Source organism: Orbicella franksi, chromosome 8 (assembly GCF_964199315.1).
Source record: "Orbicella franksi chromosome 8, jaOrbFran1.1, whole genome shotgun sequence".
Classification (NCBI taxonomy): Eukaryota; Metazoa; Cnidaria; class Anthozoa; order Scleractinia; family Merulinidae; genus Orbicella; species Orbicella franksi.
In genome coordinates, this window is record NC_138152.1 from 22,518,095 (window position 1) to 22,533,945 (window position 15,851).

Here is a 15,851-nt window from a genome sequence, read left to right on the forward strand (position 1 = left end):
TCCCTTTCGCTCAGTTCACTTCAGTGTACTTTGGTTGCTGGTTCAAAATCATTTTTTGTCCCTTGCATGGGAGATGTTTTGTCGTTGAATTGAAAATTGTTTGTGTCGTTGATCACTACCGCGCTCTGAGTTGCTCTGTTTTTCTGCGAATTCGATTAATCATTTCTGCCCGGGTTTCTCAATCTGTCACTGATCGCGCTCCGAGCTACAGGAGTTGTTTTATTGGTGTACCAGTATTCACAACTAGGTTCTGTCGCTTCTTTCCCAAGATCGCCATGCTTCTAGTTGTTTGGTCGCTGTGCCGACATTCAAATTTATTTCTCTCGCAAAGTGCTACACTCCAAGCGGCTCTAAGGTATTTGTTGTTGTATTCAAAATTATTTTTGACACTGATCGTCCCACTTCGAGCTGTTTTGTTGCTGGATTCCAAGTTATATCTGTCGCTGACCGCTTCTCTGCGAGCTATTTTGTCACTGTACCGCTATTCAACGTTATTTCTGTCGCTGATCACTTCAGTCCTTCCAAGCTATTGCTTTGTTGAGTTATTTTGTGGGCTAATCGCTACACTCCAAGTTGTTTTATGCGGGCTGTTAAGGTTCAAATAAACTTCTGTTGCATGGTTGAGAATTGCTTTGTTGTCGTATAGTATTCAAATTGATTTCTGTCGCTAATCGCTAGGCTTCGAGTTGCTTTGGTTTCTGGATTCAAAATATTTAATTTAGCTACCCTCCGAGCTGTTTTGCAGCTCGGCCAGAATTACTCCTGTCGCTGGGTTGAGGGCAATTTTGTCACTTGGGTTCAAAAATAGTTTTTCTTTCGTAGTTGCGTTGAGAAGTATTAGGAGATCGCTACAGATTGAAACAGTATTTTCTGCTATGTTACAATATCGAACAATATGAGACTTCTCTATATGTTTTTATACAATGAAAGCAAATAAATTCATTCTTGTTGTGATGGCTGTTTTCTTGATTCAAATTCTCAGAGGACTAACTTTGATATTTCTTATACCTAGTGTTGTTATTCCACTGAAAGAGGTTGTGGAATCTATCATTTTTCTTTAGGCACATCTACTGACAAAACGTATTTCCACGCAGACCACCCTTTCAAAATTCCCTGATCAACGGAGTGAAAGGTATTAGGCGGACGTCTGGGAAAATACACTTCTGTTTCCGTCTAAAACTAAAAATAACCTAGGTGGAATCGACATATCCCAACCAACGCCCTCAATGTCCCTCTCTTTCCTCTCATTTTCTGTTGGTTATATATGCTGTTGATAAAAACTTACGCAACAAATTAAAGAAAAAAAAATAGTTTTGGCTGTATTATCCCCGATTTTTGTTTTGTTTTGATTTCTTTTGCTCATGCCAAGCATATTTTTTTCCAGTAATCCGGTTTGCTATCAGAATCCTTAAGTCATTCCTTAAAACAATTGCAGGTTTCTACCAGATCTTCGAGTGGCTTCACGAAAGAGTCTTTTCGAAGAGCAGGCCCCTCGATTTCTATTCCAAAGAGAAAGCAACTTTCTTTTAGTTGCCCTACCTCAAATTTTGATTTAGCATGCCACGCTTTGCAGGGCCACAGAGGTCATGGCCATTGTATTCAACTGGATGCCGCCAGTCGACCACTGGGTACACCGCTACCTGCAGTTCCTGCAGCTGTGTTTCTGTTTCCCACGCTTAAAGGTCTTCCTCACTGATGGCTTTGGCTTCTTCAACAAGTAGTTCTCCAGGTGCTTTTTGCTGACGTTGCGTTGCTGCAAGTCTTGTCAAATGATTAGCTGTTTTCTTGGCTGTTCGCTATTCTTCTGCAGCAAAACAAAGCTTACCACTCTCGTCCCTTGCAACTCTCATTTCTTTAGACACCTTTGCTGAATCTTCTTTGTTTCCTTTAGCAGCAAATTAAACATACCTGTTGGTAACATTCTCAAGTAACTGAATCACATTGACAGCCTGCTGACCAAAAAGTTTTCAGTTTCTCAAATTATTAATTTAATGATCTTTTTCTTAAAGTAAATTTACAATTCCACGGCTCCTCAGATTTTTCTGAATAGTTGAGATCAATAGACCAATTTCGATATATTAAAATTCAGCCTAAGACAATAGACCTCAACTCGAGGCTCCGGGTAAGTTTGGGGGTTTTATTCCCAGAGCCTCGCGTTGAGATCTATTGTTTTAGGCTGAATTTTAATATATCGATATTTGGGTATTGTACTGATTCTCTGAGATCAATCAAACAATCCGGTGAAACGTTAGATGCCGTGATTTGTAAACTCACGTCCACTGCAGGTGAAAAGGAAGGAGAAACTGACCTCTACATGTACTTGGGAATAGACTTATGAAAAGAGCACAAGAGATGATAGTCTGCGTCTTAACTAGAGCTAAATTCAGAGAGGTTTTAATCAATAGAGACCTTTCTGATCGGTATCGCAAAGGTTAGATTTTTTTTCATCGTGCTAAATTCGGGAAGTAGGACGCATCTTTTTATTGACTGTGAAGATCACTATTTGATCTTTGAAGTACAACTTACCTGCTGCCACCCCTCTATTAAACTTTTCCAGCAGAAACCTCTTTCTGACCCTTTCTAGGTAATAAGATATGTATTGCTTGATTATTCGTGAAGGCACCATCGTTCTAATCACATTCGAAATAGTGATTTTCTCCCCAGAGTCTAGCTTTAGTTCTTTAGTGCCATAGGCAACGTCCTGTATAAAATTTATACGAAGTGATTTGTTTCATCCGGATCAAGTCGTGTTCGTTTTATGGGCGCGGACACCACTGGTTGTCCTTGTCCTTCTCCTGCAGCATGGTGACGGGCTTGATCGATCTGCCATTTGTAAAGACCTGGAACCATCTCTCTGAGCTCCTTCTTTGAAAAATGTTTCGCAAACATTGACAGAATTTACAATCGAGTTTGCCGACTTGCAGCTTGGTGATACACCCCCAGCAAAATCGGCAGTTGGTCTGTAGTCACTTCTTTTACAGGACATGACAGAGTTGTATCTAAAGAACGTTTCAGTGCTCCCAGTACTTTCTCTTCTTGATCTGGTGCAATGGTTGTTAATACCACAGTGAGAACTTGACCCGCTTTCCGTATGTAGTGGGCCTTTGGCATGCTTGATATTCTTTCCCAATTCGAATTTAGAGTCGAGGCTATCGGACTAACTCTTCCATCTGATATATGTGCCTCTGCTTCATTCAAGACTGCACATTTCTATTTTTGATGCGGTTCTTTATCTACCCAAAAGCTAATCTCTTCATCTTCTTCTTTAAGGTCAGAAACAGTACTGTTAAGTGTGCATTCAAACTTGGAAGAAGCGGAAGAAGCAGAATATGATAAATTAATGTTGTCTAAGTCAGTGGAGTTAGACAACAAGGTCTAACTTAACAGAGTTTAATCCACTGCATTCGTTTACTGGAGACTCTTTCTTCTTCAAATTAGATTTCAGATCTCAGAATTTTCTAGACTGAGAAAAAACATAGAAAGTATCCTGTAAGAGAGTTTTGTTTTCTCATTTTTATTCTTTATTGTTCTTGTTTTCTGTACCGTGGTATCCTATATCAGGAAGGGAACCTCCTAGCACATTTTCCTTTTATCATGCAATTGGCACTGATTGTGATTATTTGTTGGTAGGGACTTGGAAAACAACCAGTTGAAAGGCTTACCTGACGGTATCTTCCACAATAATACCAATCTGGGATACCTAAGAGTAGATCTCATCATCTTACTCTACATTACAATACACAAATTTCCAACTAGCCAATCAGAGGCCGTGTCTACTGTCCCGATATCCTGAGATATCAAGTCACTGGCCTGATATGGCTATGATATCATGCTCATTTGGGCCCATTTGGGTACCGTAAACATCTAATGACACCTTTTTGGAACGCTTTGACAGTATACCAGGCTCGTTTAGTCTCGCCATGGGTATTTCGGCTCAACTAAGTCTCGCCAAAATACGAACCATGGCTCGACCAAAATCACTTGGTATGCCACTTCTGTAAAAGGAGGAATAATTTTGCAGGGTAACAGGCCCGCTTTGTACGAATTGACGAGCTCGACTATCGAACGACCACAGAACAAGCAAGGACGTGGAGGTCTGTAGTCACTGCACTCGAGGATAAATTCAACCCTTTTTTGTAGATTACTAAATAGACGCGAGAATCCAAACTTTATTTCCGAGCTGAATGTCAGTGACGTTTTCATGCGTTTAAGCTTTCGATCTTCAAAAGACAAATGCCGCTCTCGTCTTCGAAGCAGTCTCCAATCGTGTTGCCAAGGTGTACTAATTTTTTCTAATCTGTCGCATTCGATTTTGTGAATCTTAACTGTTTGGTTCTCTACAATTCCGCAACGTGTATTTCTGTCAAGGCTAAACTTCAATTTTGACGTAGAAAACTAGTCGAGCCTACAATATGAAAACAAAAATTGCATAAGTCAAGTGAAAATAAGAGGCAATCTTTCACGCCTTCTCCGTCTATACAACGTGTGACGTCACAAGTTCCATAAACGTAGTTCAGGGTCTAATTTCGGCTGCTAAAACAGCGCTTTTTAGTTAAGTTTTGATTACCATGAGGATATGGACGCTTGAAACTATAAATTGGGCGAATAATATTGTTTCAGCCGGGTGAGGTCAACGTCCTGTGCTCTGATCCACTCCGACTGGTTAAGTAACAGCATGCGCAGGCAATTTTCCCTAGACATTCACCCAAGAGCGTAGCATCGCGTAACAGAGAAAGGGTGAAAACTGGACTAAATTTTTCATTGCCCAACCTTACTAATTTGATTTTCTGTTCCAAAATGCGTCTTGCCACATGTATGCATTAGGTCACAGCGCTGCTTTCCTTCATTTCCCAAGTCGACTTGTTTGAAGGAGCTTAGCTCGCGAATGTGTAGTGCAAGTGTTGTTCGTACAGACGGGTGAGCGCACGGTGGTATGGACACTCATATGTTAGTCAGAAGTTTCGAGCTCGATAGCTTACCGAATTATCTCACATTAGAGGCGCTGCCCGTGAGACTTCGGCGTGCATAATCTCTATTAACAGTTATGAAAAAAACAAACAATGAAACAAACAAACAAATAAACAACAATTGTTCGTATTTTAGGCTGTTTAGCTAGGACTAATTTGAATGTGATACCAATTTTTGATGCCAACTTTATCATTTGAGACACCAGCTCCTACTGAAATTTAAGATCGCAAGTGCCGACCGAGCTGATTTCGGTTTCGTAAACGATCGATGCCATTTTCAACAGTCCATGCCTTCATTGGTAGCCAAGTCCTTTAGAATGGACGATTCCATACCGGCTTTAGTTTAGGCCTTGACAAGTTAGAAACTGTGGTTATGATGATGGAGTAAAACGCACTCACCAAATGCTTAATTGTTTATATTCACACTGGGTTGCTTTCGGTTAGCTTTTATTTGATGTTGGGGCAACTCTATCATTAACATCTAAGAAAGTCACGTTTTATGACTTAATTTTCGCAGATTTGGCTCCGGGTTCGATACTAAGTGGTTACTTACAAATTTTTATTTTCCATCATGAGTAGAGAAAAATTCGTTGACAGTTAAAAAAATGTCTAAGGGTCGCCAAAACGGCAACGACCGTTTACGAAACGTGGAACTGCTTCGCCTTCGGCAAAGTAAACATTGGTGAATATCAACGACAACAAAATAACGGATTAAAACATAAAAACACAGACGCAATTGCTCGTTTGCATACACGTATGCGGGCGTAGTTTTAATAACATCGATTGTGAATCGATTTACTCAAAGAGTTCGACAATAAAACAAACAAGCAAAACACTACGCAAAATAAATTCAACCGGTACCTTTGTTATATCGTTGTTGACTTTATTTACAGTTGTCATCATCCTCTTAAAATGAGTAGCTGTAGTTTGAAGCAAAATAACTTTCCGTCAGATCTGACTTGCTGGCGATCAACGTAATCTCTGAGTTTACGATTCTTAAATCCGTTCAATAAGAGTTTTTTGAGAGGATTTTTCCTCGAAGGGCAGAACAGTCATTGTAAAAATTCTCCATCCTTTCAAATATCCTGGACTTGGAGGGATGCCTCCCCAACAAATGCAAAATTCATTCAGCAACTGTTCGCCGTGTTTGCTTGCCGTGAAGGCAAAGGTGGCGAGCTTAATATCCAGGCCTCAAAAATGTTATAATCACCGCTTGGCGCGGTGAATATAACGTCATATAAGGAATCGCTCAACCAAGCCGATTGCTGAAAACACATTTTTCAGCTTTGCAATTATACTAAATCACAATATCAGGGATTAAAAAAACTCTGAATTGTTCGCTGTTAGGGCTCTAGAGCTAAGACCGGTTTTTGAAGGCCTGAACGTGGTACCAGTTTGGAATGTCTACTCTTATCAATTTTACTTTGAAATAGCCAAAAAAATCGAGTATTTAGGTGCTTGCATGTACAAAATACTCTACATGTAGGTATTTCAAATCTCAAACGAGGAGGTATACCAAGACTCTGGTCTCTGGGTTTTTTATTTGTTAGAATTACCTCTCGCATGATCTCCCTCTAACTTCTACTTCTTCCACTTCTACTGCTGCTTCTGCTCAAGTACTTGACTGACAGATGCACACGTACTTAAATATCATATCGGTAGCTATGTCTGGGCCACATGGGATGACTGTACTTGGTGGATTAAACATCTTTTGTTGAACTAACCCAAACACTTTCACGCGACTTTCAACAGCGAACTATAAAATTCTTGAAACAAGCAATAGAAACTAAAGTTTGGAGACCAAGAAACCTAATCAGGATCTTTATGGGAGATTCAGGTCAAGGCCAGTAGACAAACCCAAACATCACTAGCGATGGGGTTTGGAGCTTAAGCGTTCTAGATAAATTTTGATATAAACAATCTGAAGTCATAAGACTCACTGTGTGGGGAGTCGTGCCTTAGAATCACAGGACTAACGAGGGAACTACAAAATAATAAACATTTGGCGATCACAAACCAAAATTCTGAATTCTATGAAAAAAATTATTGAACATCATAACACAAGCCTAAATATAGCCTTATCTTTAATACGCGCCTACCCGTGGGAGGGAGTGTGTGACGGAATTCAATGCTGAATCATATGGAAGGTGTGTATGGGAGAGACCTTATAGTTAATGTTCACCCACGTCATAAATATTTAATAATAGTTTTTGGCCTTGAAATAATTTGTAAATTAATGTATTTGTCTTTTATGTGTCATATTCCTTTTGTAGGTACTTGTCCTATAACCAATTGCAGAACTTATCGTCGGGGCTTTTTAATCATTGCGCTTGGTTAAAACATGTTTAAGTAGAACTTTTACGTAATCTATATGTTAGAAAATATAGAATTCCAGAAATTTGATTTTAAAATTGGTGTGACGATAGTTCTTCTAATAGGACACTGTCAACTCGTGCTTTTCGTGGCAAGAGATCATAGATTGATAATCACTTGATCGTGATTAAGTACCTTAACTGGGGTCCAAATGTTTGCAATAGAATGATTTCTTCCCACAGTAGGAGTCTTCTTAAGTGGCCACGATTGTCAGAGAAAACCGGGCAGCACCAAAAGATCCAGGTCGGCCGTTCAACTTCAACTTTTCACATTTACAGCTATCACAGCTATCCGAAAAGATTCACAGCCTTGACAGTTTCGGAGGTAGGCGTTCGTGTTTCTTCGAGATATCACCACATCAGTCATGATTTTGGCCTCACAAGCGGCCTAAAATAGCCCAAATTTCGGGCAACTATAGGTAAGCCTGGAAAATACTTTGTAAAAATTCCAGAATCTCTTATTGAATTATGATAATATATGTCTCCTTGTTGGTTGACTGCGACATATTTGAGGTCTTTCGATTAAATTTGACGGTTTTCAAGGGGTGTCAAATCTCGCTGCTGAATCAATAATGATCGAGCGTGACCCAAATTTAAGCCGTTTTCAGCGAGTCGTGTTTCAAAAATGCGGCAGTTAATCTCTAGAGAAAAATATTTTTGTGATAGTCTTTTACACTGTTATCAACATCCAGTTTAGTTAAAATTGGTGTCTGCAGGCAAATCGGAATAACTGGTCTCGCAAAGTCCAAAAAAAATCATTAGTCAAAAATATTTCCCGCCAAATGTTCAGCGATTCCGACTTTCTGCGATTTTTAGCCATGATTTAATATTAGATCTGCAAATAATAGTCATTTAGACTACAGAATAGAATATTTAAGCTGTGAAATCGATATTACCCTATGGCAATATTTCAAACTCAACAAATTCTTATCATTATCTAGGCTAAATTTTCCCTCCAAAACTCATCGCGCAGAATTCCTGCACATCAATTATTATTCATAATCAGCGAAGCGGTAAACTCAGGAATGCGAACCAGTGTTCAGTAGGTCAGAATGCAAGAAGGAAGGTTCCAAATTGGCCAAGTTGGGTTCACAAAAGTCGCTTGTCTGATTTCCTGTGTTCTAACACAGACTTCGGCAACGGAGTTTAGAAGAGAAATGATTAAACTGAAATTTGAGCCTAAACCAAGGGAGATTTAAAAAGTATAAAGGCTATGCTTTTGAAGTTGAAAAACAGCAGAACCGGAATTTTTTAGTGTGAAGGCCGTTTTCAACATCGATTTATTGAAAATTCAAACTGCCTTGCAATTTTCGTCATGTGGCAAATGGACGATGGATCTTTTCTTAAACAAAATTCGTTTTAAGTTTGCTAATTGTTGAAAGACAACCACTCTCCCGTTCAGTTTGAAAACTGCCTGGTCAAGTCACGTTTGAAAATGGCACGTTGCAGCTAAGCAAGCCATTGTATTTAGCTCAGCACAGAATAACAATAGCTGTCAAAACTAACAATGCCCATTCAAGACAACGATTCAGTTGTAAATTAGTTCCTCTTTGCAGGGAATTTAGAAACTGGTCTCCGGCAGAGTCATTAGTCCCTAAAACTATGCGAGAGATCGAGGAAAGTGAAAAGTAAGGATGGTGGTGACCCACTCATTGTGAAGCCCGTGGGTAAAAAGAGTAACTTATTCCAGTGTTTCTGCAGCGCATACAGAACACTTGAGATATGCCCGACACAGTTGCTGTTGCCGACGACCAAGGAATCCTGTTTGAATATTTGTATGCTCTTCGTCGAATGTTGAATAAGAAGGTATCCAAAGGCATTGCTGGCGTAAACCTCATCGCAGCCATCGAAACTGGTCTAACGGTTTCAGAAAGGGTACGTCTGGAGCAAAACGACGTCCGCAAAGCAGCAAGACAAAAACAACAACCAAGTCAAAAGTCCTTGTTAAGTGTACTTACCTCTGCCACCCCGTCTCAAAGACCAGTCTTGCCCAGTCGCCCGGATGCAACAATGCCGTCTACAAGCATGGTAAGAGCTGAATTTTTTTCCTGGTTCCAATGAAAATACAAACAAACACAGACCAGGGGCTCGCCATGGCCGCATTACTAGCAAGTGCAATATACACTCTATGGGTAGTCAGCTTCACGATCAGCAACTCTCAACAGCTATCCTTTACAGACGACACCAGATTTTACTGACCCGTCATTTCTACACTCAACAGTTCCCGGTTTTCAGTCGGAGCGGTCGTCATTACAACTAACAGGCAATGGAAACTCTACATTTCAGCCACCATGTACTGCAAGTCAACAAGTTCAGCAACCTCTAAGTGGTGTACCATGGCACACGCTTTGTGCTCGACCCAAAGCTGTCAGAAAGTGCTGTGGCTGTGGGGAAGATTCTGTGCAGAAATACAGAACTTAGCTAAATAACATTATTGTTAAGCATGTGGATCGTCGACGAAAAGGTCACGACAATCAAACCAGTCAGCTGATTTTCAACGCCGACTTCTATAATACATACTACCATCCAATATGTAGTCACGTAAAACGGAAAAATCCACTCTTTAACGGCATGGTCCACGTGGAATGGAGCGAGTACCTTACCATGTCAACCCAGCAGAAAGAAGTAGTTGATGTATATATGACCTTAACATTATCTTTAAAGGACCATAGGGCTGTGCTTTGGTAGAAGTCCATCGTAAGACCTCATTCAAAACTGGCACCAGCTAGTGAAATCAATAATTGATAAGTAATGGTAATCGGACTCCTACACAGCAGGAGTCCTACTTGTTTATCACGAGTAAGATTATATGATTACAGACTGAATTGGACGACACAAAGTCTTATTACCAATTAATGATCGATAAAAATAACAATTTCCGAGAAAAGAAGAATAGCCAAGTTATATATAGGAAAGGGAAAATTTGCATTAAAAGACTGACAAAGGAAGCGTAAATTCTCAATTTTGAAGAAAGCCCCAATTTAGGAGTCTGTTCACTGTTTCTATGGTGATTTAAACCAAGGTTGTGATTGGTTGATTTATACTACAACTTTCAATGTTATTGGTTTATTGAACTGTTCGATAACAAATTGTCCGATAACAGCTTGGCAAGTGAATTAGTGGAACATATGAGTTTTTTAAACCAATCACAATCTAGGAAATTGTAATTTTTATGATTATAAGTGATATCTGTTGATAAAAATCAGTGTCAGTTGATTAATAATGGATATCAATGACCGATGATTTTTATGCTTTAGTCCTAAAGGCTGTCAATAACCCCAACAGCAAACTACTACAGGCACAATAATTATTACCTTTTATCTCAGCTACAGACTAAGGGCACTTATCAGATCCACCATGATCAGCCACCGTTTCCTCAATGACCCTCTTAGCTTGATGGCTTACTATTGGCATCAACTTGCAAGCTAAAAGGTTCAATGACAAGGAGAAAATAGAACCTATACATGTAGCAAGCTTAGCCATAATTGTTTTGTAAACAATGCAATAATTGCACGAGAAACCTTTGGGTCTCAAATGGGAGTCTTTCCTATACAAGTCGCTTACAATTACATAAACCAGGTGTTATAACAATTTAGTTAGAGTTCTAGTCAGGTTTTTCCTTAGAGCAAGCCCTCACAACACTGACACTGACATTACATTATTACTGTGTCAGATACAAATTGTTCATGGGTAAGTGCAATGTTATGGCTGTCACAGAACCTCTCATCCAACTTGAGGCCTTCGAAAGCTTTATTCCCTTTCAGCGAGTTGTACATCTTTTTAAAGTCTTGCTGTAATAAACAAGGAAAACAGCGAGGCTCCTAAACTTCCTTCCCTGAACTGAGAATATTCAACAATATCATTTCATGAGCCCAAGTTGGATACGAGGTGATAAATAACAAACTAGGCACATAGCGCCAAGTTTGTTATAATCGCCTCTTATCTAACAAGGGTGAATGAAATAATAATTTATCGTCCGATTAAATTCTTCTATTACCCATTCGATATGAATATTTCAGTTTGATCTAGACAGGGTGATGGTATGAAAACACAGGAAAATCTGCTCACTTTTTCAAGTTAATGAAACATGTCAGGAAAGCGAATGAGACAGCATTTTCTTTCTAAACATTTTTTGCATATGAGTCAAACACAAGTATAATGGTTGGTAAGAGGAAGTGGGAGTTGGCCACTTAATAGGGGTTGGCCACATAATAGGGGTGCATCAGAAATTGCATCACGCTCAATTAGTAGAAATGTCAGTTTAATACAAGACCTGCTCTAGGTCAGTGGTCTTTTTAATTCTATTTCGGACTGTCAGTATCTGTCATTGCCTTTTCCAAAACAAAGACAAACTACATGTGTTAAATTTTGGTTTGCCGGTTAATAGGGGTAAAGACAATAGGAAACCCTCATCGGAAGAACTAATGGGTGGCTGCAGCCGCTTACAGGTAAAGATGGCCAGTCAATGGGGGTTTTCTTGGCAGTGTTACATAATCAGCTTATGTAGTTCTATTTATTCTGTCACCTTTTAGGCATAGTCGTAATGCAGAGTGTTTGAAAATTAGTATACATTGTCCCGCAAGCCCAAATATATGCAGAGACGCTTCTGGAACTTTCTGGGATTTACATAAGTATAAAAACTTGTAGGTTTAGCTCGGCATTTCATTCATTGTTAGTGTGTGTGTTCAAGCAATAAACTTTTGCCAACCGGAGTAGTTAACAGGCAGTATTTTTCTGACAACAATTTTTTGACTTTGACAAGACAAGTGACCGCTTAATTGAGGTTCGAATGCACAAAAGTATCATTATCCCCCACCTTTCCACAAAGAGTCATTACCAGGGCCCCTAGTTTTTTTTTTTTCCCTGACTACATTGTTTACAATGCTAACACGATGCTTTAATTTAAACGACGATTGAACGTTTTTTTCGACACCACACCTACGTAAAATGATTGAATGCGGAGAAAGAAAAGGATATAAATTAAACTTAGGGTTACCGAATGATTAGCGGAGCAGAGAAAATAAGCTTAACTTGTTGTCACGATTCACGGACATAAGACTTAACCTTGCTAACTTGCAGGCATTTTCTTTACGTTTTGCTTGTAACAAGTCATTTAAGATATACCGATATAATATACTTACACGGCACTGTTGCGGGATTTGGATATTCCTAGATCTTTTTCTGCGTCCCCTTTCAGCTCCTGATTTAGAGCTGACCACCATTTTGAAAGACAGTTCCTGAAGCATCATTCGCTGCTCGTATTCTTGCGCTTCCATTGCTTCTCAGGCGCATATTTTCAGTAATAACTTTTTCAAGCAGCACAATATACTAGTCGTCCATTTTGCAGACGGAATAGGTCAGGAGTCAGGACACGAAGTAAAAAATGAAACCCTCACACAGCGACACAATCAAACGCAACGGTTAACAGATCGAAAAGGACGCGCAAGTCGTGCAAATATCACGTTAGAGTCGAATAGCTGAATATAAATTCGCGGTCTGATTGACTTGTGCTTGAAGGGATATTGCTGAGTCGCGAGCAAAAACTGTTGCTATCGTGAAAACAAACATGTAACTCGTGCGCATGCCATGGAAATATCAACTTGGAAATGAACAAATTAAAAAAAAAAAGGTCTGCAAAGCGTACTTGTGTGGGCTTAGATTTACTCTTATTCCATTTAATTAAACGTCAGTATTCGGGAGTTAATGTCCTACAAGTGAATGGTCCATCGCTTAGAAAGATAAAGGTATAAATGTAAATAAATAATATAATTGTTTTAGTAGAATTCTTTCTAAAATTCACTTCAAATAACGATTTCCAGTTATTTTTTGACGTATTATTAAACTTTGCGCCTGAAAAAGATCGCTCAGATTGACTTGTCATTAAAATTGAAGTTGTGTGCGCGCGCATCAGTATTTTCAATAATTTCAATTTTTTTTTTTGAAGTTAAGAAACCGTAAATGTCCTTCGTTTAGACTTCTCAGGAATTTAAGAATGGCTGACTGTTAGGACCGAGAAACGCCCGTCAACCTCCCATTTGACAAATCGCTCATATTTTGCCTAAAGATACCCTTAGGTGACCTAATTCTAAAAATCATATTTAAAGGTTCCAGCGAATTTTTATTTTTCAGAAATTCGCGAAAATTTGAAAGCGCGGTCAAAGTGCGGTTTTTCGTGTAATGAAATGACCGAAATAAGGTGCGAGGACGAAGCGCTGCTTAAGTCTTAGAATAAACTCAATTGACTTCAAACTTCACACAAATGTGGAACAACCACTCTAATTTATTCCTCGCTTTAAACTAATCTCAGATATGTTGATATAGTGGTTTAACGAACCATTTTAAAAACAACTATGAAGCGTGTGAAAAATAACGGCAAATTATAGGTCATGTTTAACAGCATAAAAATGCATCTGGTACCTCACTTTCCGATTATTTTACTTTACAGCCTTAAAATATTATTATTAAAGATATACCATGCCAAGTTTCATGCTCGAACTCGCAGTATTTCCCTTTTTGAAAAACGAAAATCTATGTCAATGTGTTGGGTGCAAATAACACAATAATTATGCACGAACCAGAGACAAATCAATTTCAATGGCGAAAGTAAAAGGCTATCATTAATTAGAATCCCGTCAATTCACTGCTATCAGGAGAAACATAGTGTCCACTACATAAAAACTGTTTGCAGACGTTTTCGAACCATTGCGCGTTAACTTTGTTTAATTTCGTGTCCGCCGTCATGTCTAGTTTGTCATCGCGTGTATTTCCTTAATATCAACAACACGTAAATTGTTGTCATAACAAACGCAAGAGATTCCTGGAACCTTAATGTTTTCGATTCACCAAAACGCTTTAAGTTCGTTAAGACACAATAATGGGTCAACTTGGAATGCTTTTTAGCATCAAGGACGTTAAAGGACTGTAAATTAATCGAGTTGAAATATCTTGAAGCAAATCAAAATCGCGCCCTTATTCTAATTTGGTAAACAGCCGATCTCCGTTCAAGTTAGAGAAGTCGAGAGGTTAATCCGGCAATGTACTACCGGTACAACAACAAAATCAAACCGAGGTCATCAAAAGTGTAAGTTTAAAAGTGTAGTGGCAAGTTCCAAATAAATTTCGCCTATATAAATTGGAAACAAGATGTGAAACGGTCGGACCCGAAACAAATAAACAAAATAATAATACGACTAATTTAACCCGAAAATGTTACAGAAAACATACCTAAAAGCCGTCGATTACCCTCGATACCACTCCGCATTGCCTTAAAGAGCCCAAGCTTTCTGCTGTAAGAATCAGGGGCCTCGTGAATCTGTATTTATTATATCGGCAACCATGCTGCGTGGCTGATATTCGAGACTCAGTAAAAGTTGTCACACAACCGTACGAGCAGCCCAGTCACGCTTTCACTGCTCTTGCGCAAATGTTCAACAATTCGCAGTTTACATAAACCGACTACAAGTTTAAAGTTATGACAGTAGATTGAAATGCGCTTGTTAAAGCTGTCCTATCGAGGAACAATTATTTCTTGTTTTTGAATGGCTCTTAGTTGTAGCTACAGTCGGGGAGGGGGGAGAGGGTATTCCCGGAAATTTCGGATATCTGTATGCCGTGGAAGATTAAGTGGTCTCCAGCTCTTAACGCCAACACTGAAACACTAGATGATTCTCGAAGTATCACAGGGGTCACTAAGCTAAATAATTTTGAGTGTAGCTCCGATGAGTCAATTAACCGTTGGCGCGCATATTGCATTGACCGTGGACAGGTGGAAAAACAGTTAAACCGGAAAAGCCTGTTGCACATTGTAATTTAGCGTTGTCCAACACGCAGTCGGTCTGGTTGTAATGTTAATCGTATTTGAGAGAATCTCAAGTTTTCTTTCGACACATACTGGGGTGACATACTGCTAGATGGGCGTGGCCGGGAGCCAGGAGTCAAGTCAGTCAACTCGCCATGCTTAACCGAGAAGAGTGACTGCGACCTGAACATCAGTGCCATTATCAACGGGTATGACCGAGGAAGCGTCTGCTGAGGTTTCCATAGATTGTAACCATGCACGGTAGGGGTGTATTGATGTCTTCAAGGCCGCTGCATTCGTGTCTTTTATAGGCTGTCTACTTTAGAGAGGCACTTGTCGCTGGAGAAATGTACTCAGTCCCTGGAAAGCTATTTCCTTATGGACTTAGCCAAAATGTGGTACAAACCTTGCTTGGAGCAGGCGTTGGCGCTTAACTCAAAGCCACAATAGGTCATCAGGAAGCCCTCGTTGTTTCAAAAAAGGTTTGGGCTCTCAGGGCAGTCAGTGAGAAGCAGCAATCGTATCTTATGGCAAAATTCCGCTTTGGTCAAACGACAGGCCGAAAGGTTGACGCCGAACTGGTAGCGCGGGAATGCGCAGTGTCCGGGATCCTTATAATATTCGTCTTTTTCAGGTGCTAGTTTTTCTCTCACCTAAGTGCCGCAATGCGCCAAAGTGATCCTGATGAGATGCATGTTCAGGCATCTGAAGAGG